Genomic DNA, 12,513 nt, shown 5'->3' with positions numbered 1-12,513 from the left:
GCCTGGCTGAGAGCACAGAAGACATCTGACGAGGTGGCTGTGAGAGTGGCCCAGCCCTGCCTCAACAGAGCTGTAGGCAAAGCCGGCCAGCAGGACCAGCAGCCTCCAGGAGGCTGCTAGTGGGTTCTTTTCCCCTCTCCCATGCTTCTCTCTCTTCCCGCCTTCCAAATCCTCGCCAGGCAAGAGTTTTCAAGAAGCAGCCAGACTATGCCTTCTAATAACAGATGACGGTGGACAGAGCAGACGATACCAGTACCCCGCCTCCCCAGGCCCAGAGCAGGCTCCAGCCCTCGGGAGCCGTGGGGCTCCGTTTGCAGGAGCCAGTCAGTCCTCTGTCCCGGAGACGGGTCAGCTGGGCACAGCCCCTGAATGCTGCCCCGTGTCCGGCTTCCCAGGCGCCAGTCCTGGCCTCAGAGCCTGCCGGGTGTGACACAGGAAAGTCACTCAAGGAGACTGACGATGTGGAGAAGCCGGGGAGGGCTGCTTTCCGGGCTCAGAGGCAGACGGAGAACTAGGGACTCAGGCCGAGAAAACCAACAAACATCCAACAAAGAGTTCTCCAGCAGCAACGCCGAGAAGGGAAGGCACAGTGGGTGTTTCAACATTTTCATAATAAAATTGGGAAATTTTCAAGATAAAATGAACAAAATAGCCCCCCATCACAGCACACGGGTGTGTCCGTGTGCGTGCCGTTTCTCTGGCCTGGAAGGCCCTTCCCCTCATACTCTTCGTGCATAAACCCCGCAGGTGACACGTGGCCCCCTTGGAATGCTACTTTCTCTAGGAAGCCTTCCCGGCTGCCTCCTCCTTCTGCCCCCACCCGGAAGAATCAATCATGGGTTTCCCTGGGTTCTTATCTCATTTTGCTCACATCATTGTGATAGCAGCGATTCCGTTCTCATTTATAAAACAGTGATCTGCATGCTGATCCCATCAACCACCCTGAGAGCGCCTTTGAAGTCGGGACCGAGATTCATTCATCTCTCTACCTTACACGTGGTCTAGGACCACGGGAACTGATCACTGAATAAAGAGCTCAATCATTCATTCCTTTTATAAATCTCTATGGGGAATCGGAATATAATGGGCACTGTGCTGGGTGGTAATATTAACAAGATAAATAAGACGGTGAACTCGTTGGCCTCTTAGGGTCTACAGCCTGGGAGGAGAAGGCAGCCATACAAACGGATCATTCTAGGGAAGGGCAGTTGGTGCAATCATGCAGAGTATGCACAAGGTGGGAGGGGCTGTGAAGGAGAGAAGCTTCAGTTCTACCCCAGCGAGCTTAGGGTAAGTCTGCAAGACAGAGGGGCTACTAATTTAGTACTTCAGTTCAGGTCGGTGCAAAGAGAACATTAGAGTCACGGATTCGCTGGTGCGGGGAGCAGAGGGTGTAAGGAAGAGCCCTCAGACCACAGGGCAGGCCTGACACCTGTGAGAAAGAGGAAGGGGTAGAAAGAGCTTCAGACATCAGGTTAGTTTCAAGGATGGTGTGGCCAGACCAACGAGGAGTCCCTGAGCCAAAAGCTCCTTGCTGGAGGACTTTCACATCCCATTGGACGGGGCTGCCTTCATGACCCACTGTGCCCCGCTGTTGGCCGGGAGCAGCCCACAGGACTCACGGCCTTGGCACGTGGCGGCCACTGCTGAGGGCCACAGGAGAGATGACTGACACATCTGTGTATGTAAGCATCAGCAGGCCTACAGGTGAGGGTATGTGGGAGAAGACAGAAGGCAAAAAATGCTCCAGGATGATGCTTCCGCATAAGCAAAGACCCCAAAGCATGGAACGGGGTGGCTCATTCGTGGCCTGTAGGAGTTGGGCATGAACGCGGTGTCGGCTAGGAGCGCTAGGAGCGTGGGGAGGGATGAGGAAGTGAGAGACGAGGCAGGCTGGGTGGCAGCGGCTCCAGCTTGGAGGGGGCTGGTGAGGAGTCATTGAAGATCGGGGGTCTTGGAGCAGATCAGGGCTTGGAAGGAGGCCCTGGCCACCACGTGGAAGAGAGTTCAGAGGAGGCAGCCTGGAGAGGAGGCGCTGGCACACGTTTGGGAGTGACGTACTAAGGAGGTAGACGGGGAGAAGGAGAGGGAGAGAGGGATGCGTAAGTGGCGGGATGGAAGAGCGAATGCAGGCGGTCAGGTGCAAGCCAGTGGACCGCAAGCCGGTGGTGCCTGTCCCTCGGAGACTCCGCTGTCTTCAAGTCCCTGCCCCCGGCTCTGAGGCGAGATGGAGACGAAGCTGCTACTCGGACTCCTTGCCACCCAACAGTTCCCATTAGGTGAAAATATGCCCTGATGTATTACCAAGGAGGAAAAAAACCTCTCCCCAACATCTTGCTCTGCAGAAACGCAGGAACACTTGGCCCCCAACGCCCTCCACTCTAAGCAGACATGAACATGACTCCACTCCCAGTCCGAGCACGAATCCCCAGGAGGCGAGGCCCCCTTTCTCGCTCCATTCATTTTCAGGGCCAGATGGTGTTTGCCTCATTGACTTTCACTGCTGATGTCGCCTTGTTTGCTGTTTTCACAGGTTGCCACGTTTCGTTTATTGCAATCCATTCTTCCACTTGCCCCACTTTGGCTCCCTGTGTCACGTTCATCACGACCGCAGGGAGACAAGAGGGGCTCCCAGCAGGCAGACACCTCCAGGGAGCAGACCGGATCTAGTTTCCGCAGCTCAGCGCCCAGCCCCCACTCCACCCGAACCCACCTTCCCGCTCTGGAAAACACGGTGGTGGGAGCCCTGACACCGGTAAATGCAGGTTTTTGTTTTTGTTTGTTGATGGGTTTTGTTCTTTTTCTTAAACACCGCTGATGAAGTAAGATGGCCAGGCCACCAGTAACAGCCATGATCAAAAGGATGATTTCTGGTCCAATCTCCTTCCTCTGGGCAAGCTCTCTATTACCATCTTGTATAAAACAGAGTCTAAAAAGCAACGTCAAGGATGTTCCCCACCCAGGTGCTCCGTTTGGTGTGCCGCAAGGACAGTCAGCTTATCCACCGGCTCACTGGGACCCCAGGCCTCAAGCGCCTACCCCGAAATCCAGAGGCTCCATCCTCTTTCTGGTCAAACAACCAACAAACATCCAACAAACAAAGAGTTCTCCAGCAGCAACAACACCGAGAAGGGAAGGCGCAAGCAAGGCATGTTCTACCTTCTGCTAGAAGCCATGTTTCCAGCAGTCCTGTTACATCTACCCTCTGTCCACTTGCGCCTCGTTGTTACCTTGACTTGGTCTGAGTTCTCTTGACTATTAGGTGTTTCTGTTCCACCTTTTCCACCACCTCAGATCCTCAAGAGTGGGAACGGAGGCTCTTTCCTCCTTTTGTGTCTCCAAGTGTCTGGGGAATGGCGCATCGCCAGTATGCGATCGCAGGTGACTTGCAAGGCTTAGCTTCTATTTCTCCTCTAGGTCTGCTCTGAGTTCTCAGGCCAGCCTCTGACCCTGTCCCTCCATGGAAAGACCAGCTTCTGCTTGCCTACATGCCTTCTCAGGGCTGGGCTTCAATGTGTGTGACCTGTGAAGTGTTCGCAGATCTTAAGAAGAAATAGGACAGTTGGACACCTGGGTGGCTCAGCTGGCTGGGCGACTGCCTTCAGCTCAGTTCATGATCCTGGAGTCCCCAGATCGAGTCCTGCACGGGGCTCCCTGCTCAGCAGGGAATCTGTTTCTCCCTCTCCTCCCTGCTTGGGCACTCTCTCTCTCTCTCTCTCAGAGAAATATATAAAATTTAAAAGTGTTAAAAAAAAAAAGAAAGAAAGAAAGAAAGAAGAAAGAAATAGGACAGAGAGACTCATGGTCATTTTCAGAAAGTGACCAACACTGTCTTCCATTTTTTTTCCATTTTCAGCATCCTTGTACACCCTGGTCCTTCTTACTTGGCTCTGCCACTTGCCTTTCTCAGCCCTCCTCCATGCAAGTCTTCGTGACATTATGTAGCTATCTCACTTGACTTTAATTGACTCTAAGTGTATTGCTCAAAATCTCTTACTGAAGAACCCATGGCCCCCTGGGCCCTGAGACTGCGCTTCGGTGGCAGTGGCGGTGGTATGTGTGCGTATGTTAGTGGAACTCAGAGAAAGAAACAATCCAGCAAATGCCAACTGGCAGCCTCTCTGGATCAATAATATTAACGATTTCAGAGACTTCCAGAGAGCGATTGCCAGCTCTTTTGGCTTTTTTCAATACCATTATCACTGTTACAAGGACACCCTAAGGCCCTTTTACTTGAAGTCATGACAAAATGCCCCGAGTGAGAGTGCTGTCGAGTTCTGTCTGTAGGGGCTACAACCTCAACGTTTCTTAGGGGGTGAGTGGTGGAGGCCAGGCTTGACCTTAATCTGGGGTCAAGGTTTCAGAGGGAGGGATGACACCATCTTCTGAGAGCTCACTGCTTGGCTAGAACCCATGTGACCACTTGCTCTGCCTCACCCTGAGAATCTCCTCTTGCCTTTATGAACATGTGCTTAAAGAGACCTGGGGGCTCCCTGGCAAAATGAGGTGGTGTTTAAGTGCCCAGTCTCTGGCCCAGACATTCTGGTTCCACACTCTGCTCTGCCGTTTATTGGCTGTGTGCTCCTCTCAAGGCCCTCCATGCCTTGGGGCCTTGTCCCCTGTTCCATGGGGTGTGGCCATGGGAGGGCCTAATAATGAATGACAGCTGAGAATCTGGGCTGGTCCTTCACTGTGGGAGCAGGGGAGCCTGAGGCAGGGCATATGACCCAAGTGAGAAGACGAAGGCCTGAGAAATCTATGGAAGTCATTTATTCTTTCACCCTACGGGCACACGTTTCTTGAGGGCCTGCTCAAGGGCCCTACGGTTCTGACTCCAGGTTCCAGACCAGTGCTACCCAATAGACATTTCATGTGAGCGACATACGAGCTTCAAACTTTCTAGTAGCCACATGAGAAAAGTAAAAGGAAACAGGAGAGATTAATTTTGATGATCTATTTTAGTCGACCCACGATACCCAAGGAATCAAGTCAACATGTAATCAATACATAGAGTCCGACCAAGGTACCCTATGTTCTCATTTTCATCCTGACACTTGGAAATCCCACGTGTCCTACTCTTACGGCATGTCTCAGACGATGGCGACACAGGCTTTGACATCTGAAGACCTGCACTTGGACACGGCGACGGCTAACATTCATTGAGTTCTCATTAGGCGAGAGACATTGGGCTAAGCACTTCCCATACATTAAATCATGGCCTCCCACAACACAGCTAACAGGTATTGCTTCCCTGAGAATGACAAAAAATGGAGGCTCAGAAACTCGAAGTTGCTCCAAACCATATGGCTCCTGAGCGCTGAGCCAGGGAACCCGGTCCGTCTGACGCCATGTACTTGGGCATGAATTTACCATCCCATTTACTGTGTCCCTTTGGGCCAGTTAGCGCATGTGAATCTGTTAACAGCACGCAGCTGCTTCTAGCTCGCAGGGCCATGGTGAGGGATGAAGGAGGACTGTTGAAGGGGGCATGAGTCACTTCATCTCCCTCACTTGGGACAGCCAGAATAGTCAAAGCCCTTCGGGTCCTCCAATTTATATGAAAACTACCCATACACTAATAGGCAGAAATTCCGTGTCAGCCTTTTTGGGGCCTCTTGGTCCCCTTGGTCATGGAGTTCTAAAGGACATCACCCTGGCCCCATGGCCACCTGCCGCTGTCCCCGTGTGTCCTGCGGGGCTGTGGAGTGCTGGGCTTCCCCCAGAGCTCGGCTCACCCTGAAGTCGACCCGAGCTAACGCCACAGGACACCACCCTCCACGGTGGGCTTTTCAAGCCACAGCTCAGGGGCAGCATGTGAACTTAAAATTTCAAACTTCGGAGCCCACATTAAAAAACCACATTAAAAATCTTTCCATGTAAAAATTTAGATTTATAGTTTCTCTCAAAAAAAAAAAAAGAAAAAATGAGGACACTAAGTCTCTAGTCCCACAAGACTACCACTGAGTAGCAGCTGTCCCTTTCAGAGGGGGCATGTGTCACCACAGGCCACCGTCCTCACCACTCCCTACTGATTCCTGGCACCAAAGAAGATGAGACTTTTCATTTATCATCACACGTTCGCCATCACTTTAGCTGTGGAGACCCAGCTGTCCGTGCCCGGGTCTCTGCAAGCTGCGAGGCCCCTAAGGCCGGCGGTTCTACCCTTCCCCCGCGTCCCCGGCACACTGGCACCTTGCTACACCTGCCTGGTCCCCGGGCCTTCAGCTGCACACACAGCCCCTCTCCTCCCCCTGCGCTGTGCCAGGGATTCAGCCATGCATCCCTCCAGAACCTGCAAAATCGCAGCTTCCTTCTGAAGAGCCTTTAAAACACTGAGCACTTGGTCTGTTCTCCAATGATACCATGAGTATGTGAACACGTCTCTATGGGGGCTGACTGGAAAAACCCCGGTGGTCCACCTCTCCTCTGCGGGGAGTGGGGGGAGCAACCACGGTGCCTCACGGAGTTGTCCTCCGAAGGAGACCACGCAGGGAACATGCGAAGAGCACGTATTCGGAAGCCAGGCCACCCAAACCTGAACTTGACTCCCAGCCCTCCCTACGTGTGTGAACTTGGGACAGTGACTGGGTGCCTGTGGACCTCGCACCTCCCATAGGGGACTGCTGAGGTAGAAGGTGCTTGCATCGGTCCGTCCGTGGAAGGCAGCACCCTCGTTCTCACAACAATGCAGATCAGGCGACCTGCTGTGCTATTGCAAGTGCCTGGCACATGGGAGGCATAGACAAATTGCTCCTGTCTTCTCTCCTAGTACCATCGCCACTGAATGCCAACTCCAGGAAAGGCTTCTTTTAGAGAGTTTTATCTCAGAGCAGGGAGGAAAGGCACTTCATTGCTTTCTTACACTAGGAAATATTCATGACAGTCAGCAAGGAGACAGGCTCAACCGAAAGTCCACGTGTCCTCTGTGTGGGCCCAGCAACACAGGAGAGGTGGACCGCAGGGTACGGACACTCGGACTCTTTGCGCAAAGAGAGGCCCAGGCCTACCTCCACGTGCGAACACACACAAGGTGGCAGCCCGGCTTGGTGCCCAGAGACACCCACCGAGTTCAGGCTACCGCAGGCCAGGGGGAGCTGGGCAAAGGGGCTCTCCCCTGCACATTCTAGAGGGAGACTAGAGGGATTCCTCCCTGCAGACAGAACACAGGTGCCAACACGAACGGCAGGCTAAGCACAGTAAGGGACCAAGGTCAGGGGCACCCAGGTGAGCAGGTTGCAAAGGGGATTCAGGAAGCCTGGAGGTCTGGGTCCGAGGTGTCCCAGTGCCGCCGACTAGGAGAATGACTTTAGTTAGATGAACCCTCCGCTCTGCTCTGCCTCCTCAGCCATGAGGGAATGGAGTAGGCTTCCTCTACTGTCCCTCTGGCTGTGACACTCTGTGCTCGTTCCCTGGTCTTCCATACTCGAGTGGCCATGTTTGCTGTGTGTTCTGTCTGCCTCAGTCCTGGCAGAGGCATGGAGTCATCTCCCCAAGCAAGAATTAGGTCTGTAAGGTCAGGGGCTCCTTCGAATCGCAGACCCAAAATGGGCTCAGTAGAAGCTCCCCTCCCCCACCCCCCGCGTGGCAGCTGGGCACTCCACTCTTCTTATTTATTCATTGATCCACCCCCCCCCCATTTCCTCAATAACAGCACATACTCGTCACACGTAACATGGAATGGACACTAGGGAGAATGTGTAAGACAACCCGGGACATAAAATCCAGCAACTCGTCCACAGGACACGACCCCGGAGCTCTGCGAACTGGCATGTCAACACATCCCGTCATGTCCTTGCTTCCGAATACATGTCATGGCTACCCCACGCCGCCCGACCTTCATGAGGCACGTGGGTGCAGTGGGGACCGGACAAACCAGGCCAACCTAGCGCCATCGAAAGCACCAGGCTCTCCGCTCGCTTCCTCCAGCCGGAGCCACCGACCCTGTCCGTGCCACACTCTTCCTCCCTCCTTAGCGCCCGGTGGATGGTCTGTCACCAGGGCATTTCCAGAGACTCTCCCTCCGAGGCCCGTGTTGTTGTGGGCTCTGGCGTCAGGAGCCTTCTCTGCTTTTCCCAGAAGCCTGTGTGGCCTCCCACTGACGGAGGCCGGTAATAAATGAGTTCATTACCCCGGCTGCTGGGGCCCATGACAGCCCATCTGCTCGCGTGATTAATTAAAACTTTGACTGGCGAAGGAAGTGCCATCTCAGGGCCGGCAAGTAATTAGCTGGAGCATCTTCGAGCCCGTCGTTTCAGACCGATGCCTGAAAGGGAGTGGGGTCTTGGTGGGTCAGTCCTGTCGCCTTCCTCTCCTTTGTGTTCCCCGCAGTCTCCTCCTCCAGAAGCCCCCCCGCTCATTAAGCGAAGGCACAGTGGCGAGGCAGATCTCGGATTCTCCAAGTGGGGCAGGGAGGCCATTTCCTGAGAAATGGATTTTTGCACTCCTCCCAGGAGCGGAGAGTATTGGGTTTTGAAAAGAGGGTCTCACCCTCTCTTCTCTTGACCTGTGTGTTCGGGGACGTTCTCGTCCCTGTCTCTGTCTGTCCTGCCGACTGTGTGGGAAGCATGTCTGCAAGGTAGGCCTCGGGCGCAAGCAGAGCTCTTCAGCCCACGGCACCAGAAGCCTGCATTTGGGGGGATGTTGGTGTCTTCCTGCTCAGAAATAATGCTGCCCCTTTGGGCCCCCATTATCTGTGATAATGGTCTGCTTCCCTCCACGTCAGAACCCAGAGAAGCTAAGTCTCGGACTCCAAGAATGAACCCCACTGCCTCTGGGACAGAGGCACCAGACTTCTTTTTTGGTGTAGCCCACAGGTCCTGCGATATTGGACTGAGATCCAACCTGGGCTTCTGGCTTGAATGAAACCTTAGTACATACTGATTTGCGCCCTCACAACCTAGAGCCACCTGTTGCCTTTGGCCCACAAAAATTCTGTGTCTGTTTCTCTATCACTTCTTCCCCCACGTCTGAGGCCCCAGTACTGTCCCACTACCCCTGAGACGAAATTTGCTTGGGATCTATCATTCGCGCCAAGATAGAAACAGCTGGTAACAGTTTAAACCATTATCTCTATTAGGAGCGTCTCCATTTTTAAAGACCAAAACCTTGAGCTGTGGGAATGAGACAGGTGCACTTTCAGAAAAGGAACCAGGGAATGGAGGGAGGCAGCCTTGGTCTCTTTTGAACCTCCTAGGAATGAACTTTCATTTTCGAAAACGCATTAAAACGGCGCCTCTGTTTCTCTATATCCTCAACGGTGTTCTCCCGCGAGTGGGCATCATTTCACCATAGTACTACCAGGAAGAAAGGGGGGTGGCTGGGTCCCTCCTCTGGATGGCCTGTCATGTGAGGCTCACCTACTCTCAGGAACAAAGATGGAGATGTCCTAGAAATGACCTTGAATTATATATTCAGCTGCTTCCGGTCGGTGTTTGTGCTTTTTGCTACTTTGAAGTGAAAAGGACATGGCTGAGGGGCAGGGTGGGGGTCTGGGCTGAAGCGAACCGTGAGTGTGGTGAGGGAAGGTGGGCAGGAAGCCGTGGTCATCCGTGTGGGACACTTGGACTCACTGAGAGATGGCTTCAGCGGTCCAGTTTTGCCTTCCCTACAGGGTCACTGTGGGATTGTAAGGAAAAGTCCCGAGCTCTCTGCATCTGTATCTTTTATGTGTCTGTTTGCCTCCTTGTATGGAAATGGGGTGACAATCAGGGAAACGGCATGTGATCCAAGGGCTGAATTTTAACAGGGGAGACCTGTTCCTTTGTTACAAAGCCTCAGGGGCTCCCTGAGAATGGTGAAGGTGCTCAGTCTTGGATATTGGGGTATTTGTCAGTTTTATTTATTGATATGTCTAGAACAGTGCCTGGCACACAGTAGGGACTCCATAAATCTTTGTGGAGGAAATGAATGAAAATCAGTTGGAAGTACCTTTCAAGCCTTCAGGTACTCCAGTGTTTTTGAACTTTGTAAAGTCACGGAGCTCTATGATCAGGCAGTATCTTGCGCATCCTCCCAGTAAAGAAAGTGGAGAAGGAGCTACTCTGGTTCAAATGTGGATGGGAGGAGGGAATTCCCTCTCCCGCATCCCATTCTGAGTTTACAGGTAAGAAACTTGGGGCCAACAGACGGCGTGACCTGTGGAGCTAGCTCCAGACCCAGGGGCTCCTCTCCTCCCCTGGTGACTTCCCCACTACTCTGAGGTTGCCCCGCTGCCCGGGGGCGGGGGGGCGAGACCGGGGGGGTGGGGGGCAGAGGTACCCTGCCTGGCCACCAGGGATTTTCTCAACGGGAACAGCCCCACTGCTATCTGTCATAGAGGTTAAGCTTCTGCACAGGCTTTCATTTGAGGGGAAGGATTACAACGCTTAAAAAAGAAAATCATTGCTGGGGAACCAAAGTTGGAGGGAGACAGTATTGAAACAGAGGTTGGTTTCCCTTTACTGTAATAGGACTGTGTAGAAGTCAGAACAGACATGCGCGAGGCGGGGACTAGACAAGCATTCTCCCTCTGCTTTCCTTAGGTGTGGGGGGGTTGCTTTATTCTGTGTGGGGAGGAGAATACTCTTGCCTCCCTGGCCAGGATTTAATTAGGTCGGAGAAAGGGAAGAGAAAAGGAGAAGCCAGGAAGGAAGGAGACCAAGGAAGAATCCCGACCTTGTGCCCTCCCGCTCTGAGACACACAAGACCAAAGGCCTCCAAGCTACCTAAGGCGCAACCAGCCAGCCTGCTGCCAGCGTCCTCCGGGCAGATATCTAGAGGCAGATATTGCCAAGAGTAGGAGGAAAACAGCAGGAGATGGTGCCCAAACTCGGTCACATGTGGAATCAGCTGGCGATCTTTATGCACAAGGACGCCTGACTCCTGAATTCGGATTCAATCAGCAGGTCCATGACCTGGGCCATGGGGTTTCTAAGAGCTCCTGGGGGTGGTGGGGTTTCTATGTAGAGCAAAGTTTGGGGCCCACTGCCGGGGGGAGCAGGGGTCTGTAGCCCCGCCCAAAACTTCCCCAGTGAGCAGCCCCTGTGATTCTTACCCCACTTCTCACGAAGCCCAGGGGCTTCTCATGAAGCGTGGACCCCAGGGGACAGGACCCCAGACAGGATGGAGTACACAGAGGTGGGGCGGGCCGGCCAGCAACCTCATGCTTATTATTCTGCTCCACAGACCACAGGGAAAGGTAGAGAAGGGTGACGCACAGCCAAGAGTTTTGCAGAGGTGGCAGATTGTAAGCGCGACCCTGAAAGGGGGGGAAAGGTCAGAGAAGGTTGTGGCTGAGGTAGGAGGGGGAGGGACAGGTGTGTCAAGGTGGAGCAGTGAGCAGCCAGGTGGCCCGGGGAGAGGAGGAAAGGAGAGAGGCTGGGGGACAAGCGAACTCCACCTGGCACCTGCACAGAACGGCGCAGAGGGGCACATGCCCTTGACGCTGGCCCTGGTTCCCCACCATGTCAGGACCCAAGGGGGAGGGGAGAGATGGACTTCCACTGCCACGTGGCTGTTGGTGGCCGCCCACGGCATGGGCTCTCGGCCACCCCTCCTCCCCACTTCCTGGGGGCCTGTCTGGACCCGCACTCTCTCCCTGCAGGCTTCCCCGTGGCTGCCCAGCAGTCCGCCCTGCACTCGCCCACCCTTGCTGCGCGCCACTGGGCTGCACTTCTCTTTTCCAAGACGGCATTTCCCCACCACTGCCCATCCCCCGGCCAAACCAGACCTTCCCGAACCGGCCTGAACCCCGCCCCGCTCTTCCCTCTTTACTAGATTCTGTCCTATTCGTGGCCCGGCTGACACGCCACCAACTCCAGAAAGTGTCCCCGCTTACCAAGACTGAACGTCATGTCTCCTTCAGCGCCCTTAGAGCTCTCTGGGGTCCCTTCTGCAGCCCTTCTCAGCGGGCAGATTCTGGCTGTCCGTGAACTTCTTCAGGACGAGCAGTACGCTGTCCCGTTCTAATCTCCTGGGGGCACAGGGGTGTTTTGGAGACCATGGGTGCTCAGTGCATGTTCACTAAACTGAATATCGAAGACAAAGATCCTAGGACACAGGTCAGGGAGAAGACATGCATGGGGACCTGCTTGCAGGGTAGCCGGACTGTCAAGACAGGCACCCCCTCTCGCCAGATGCAGTCCCGGGTAAGATCCCACACGACGCGCAGAAGAGCAAATGTGAAGGGACAGGGCCACAGGGCTGGGACTAGACACTGACTAGGTGACTATCTCCCTCACGTGCAAATTCATGAACATCAGGACATGAACTCACGTGCACAGCAATCACCGCCAGCATTTATCGAACACTTGGGCTCACACTCACGTTCTCAATAAGCCCTTCACAACGGTAGATCCTTCATAATCCAGCCTTCTGACCCCTTCCACTCACACAAGACGCACAAACATTACCTCCCCATTGAGCGAGAACAGCAAACTCATGAGTGTAGGCACACGCTTTTTTTTTTTTAAACATACAGACTAAACTTACTGAGTGCCTTCGGTCCTTCAGGTGCTGTCTAGATAGCTGACAGAC

This window comes from Mustela putorius, unplaced genomic scaffold, assembly GCF_011764305.1.
Source record: "Mustela putorius furo isolate JIRA1106 unplaced genomic scaffold, ASM1176430v1.1 tig00000275_pilon_pilon_pilon, whole genome shotgun sequence".
Lineage (NCBI taxonomy): Eukaryota > Metazoa > Chordata > Mammalia > Carnivora > Mustelidae > Mustela > Mustela putorius.
This window is presented reverse-complemented; position numbering follows the sequence as displayed.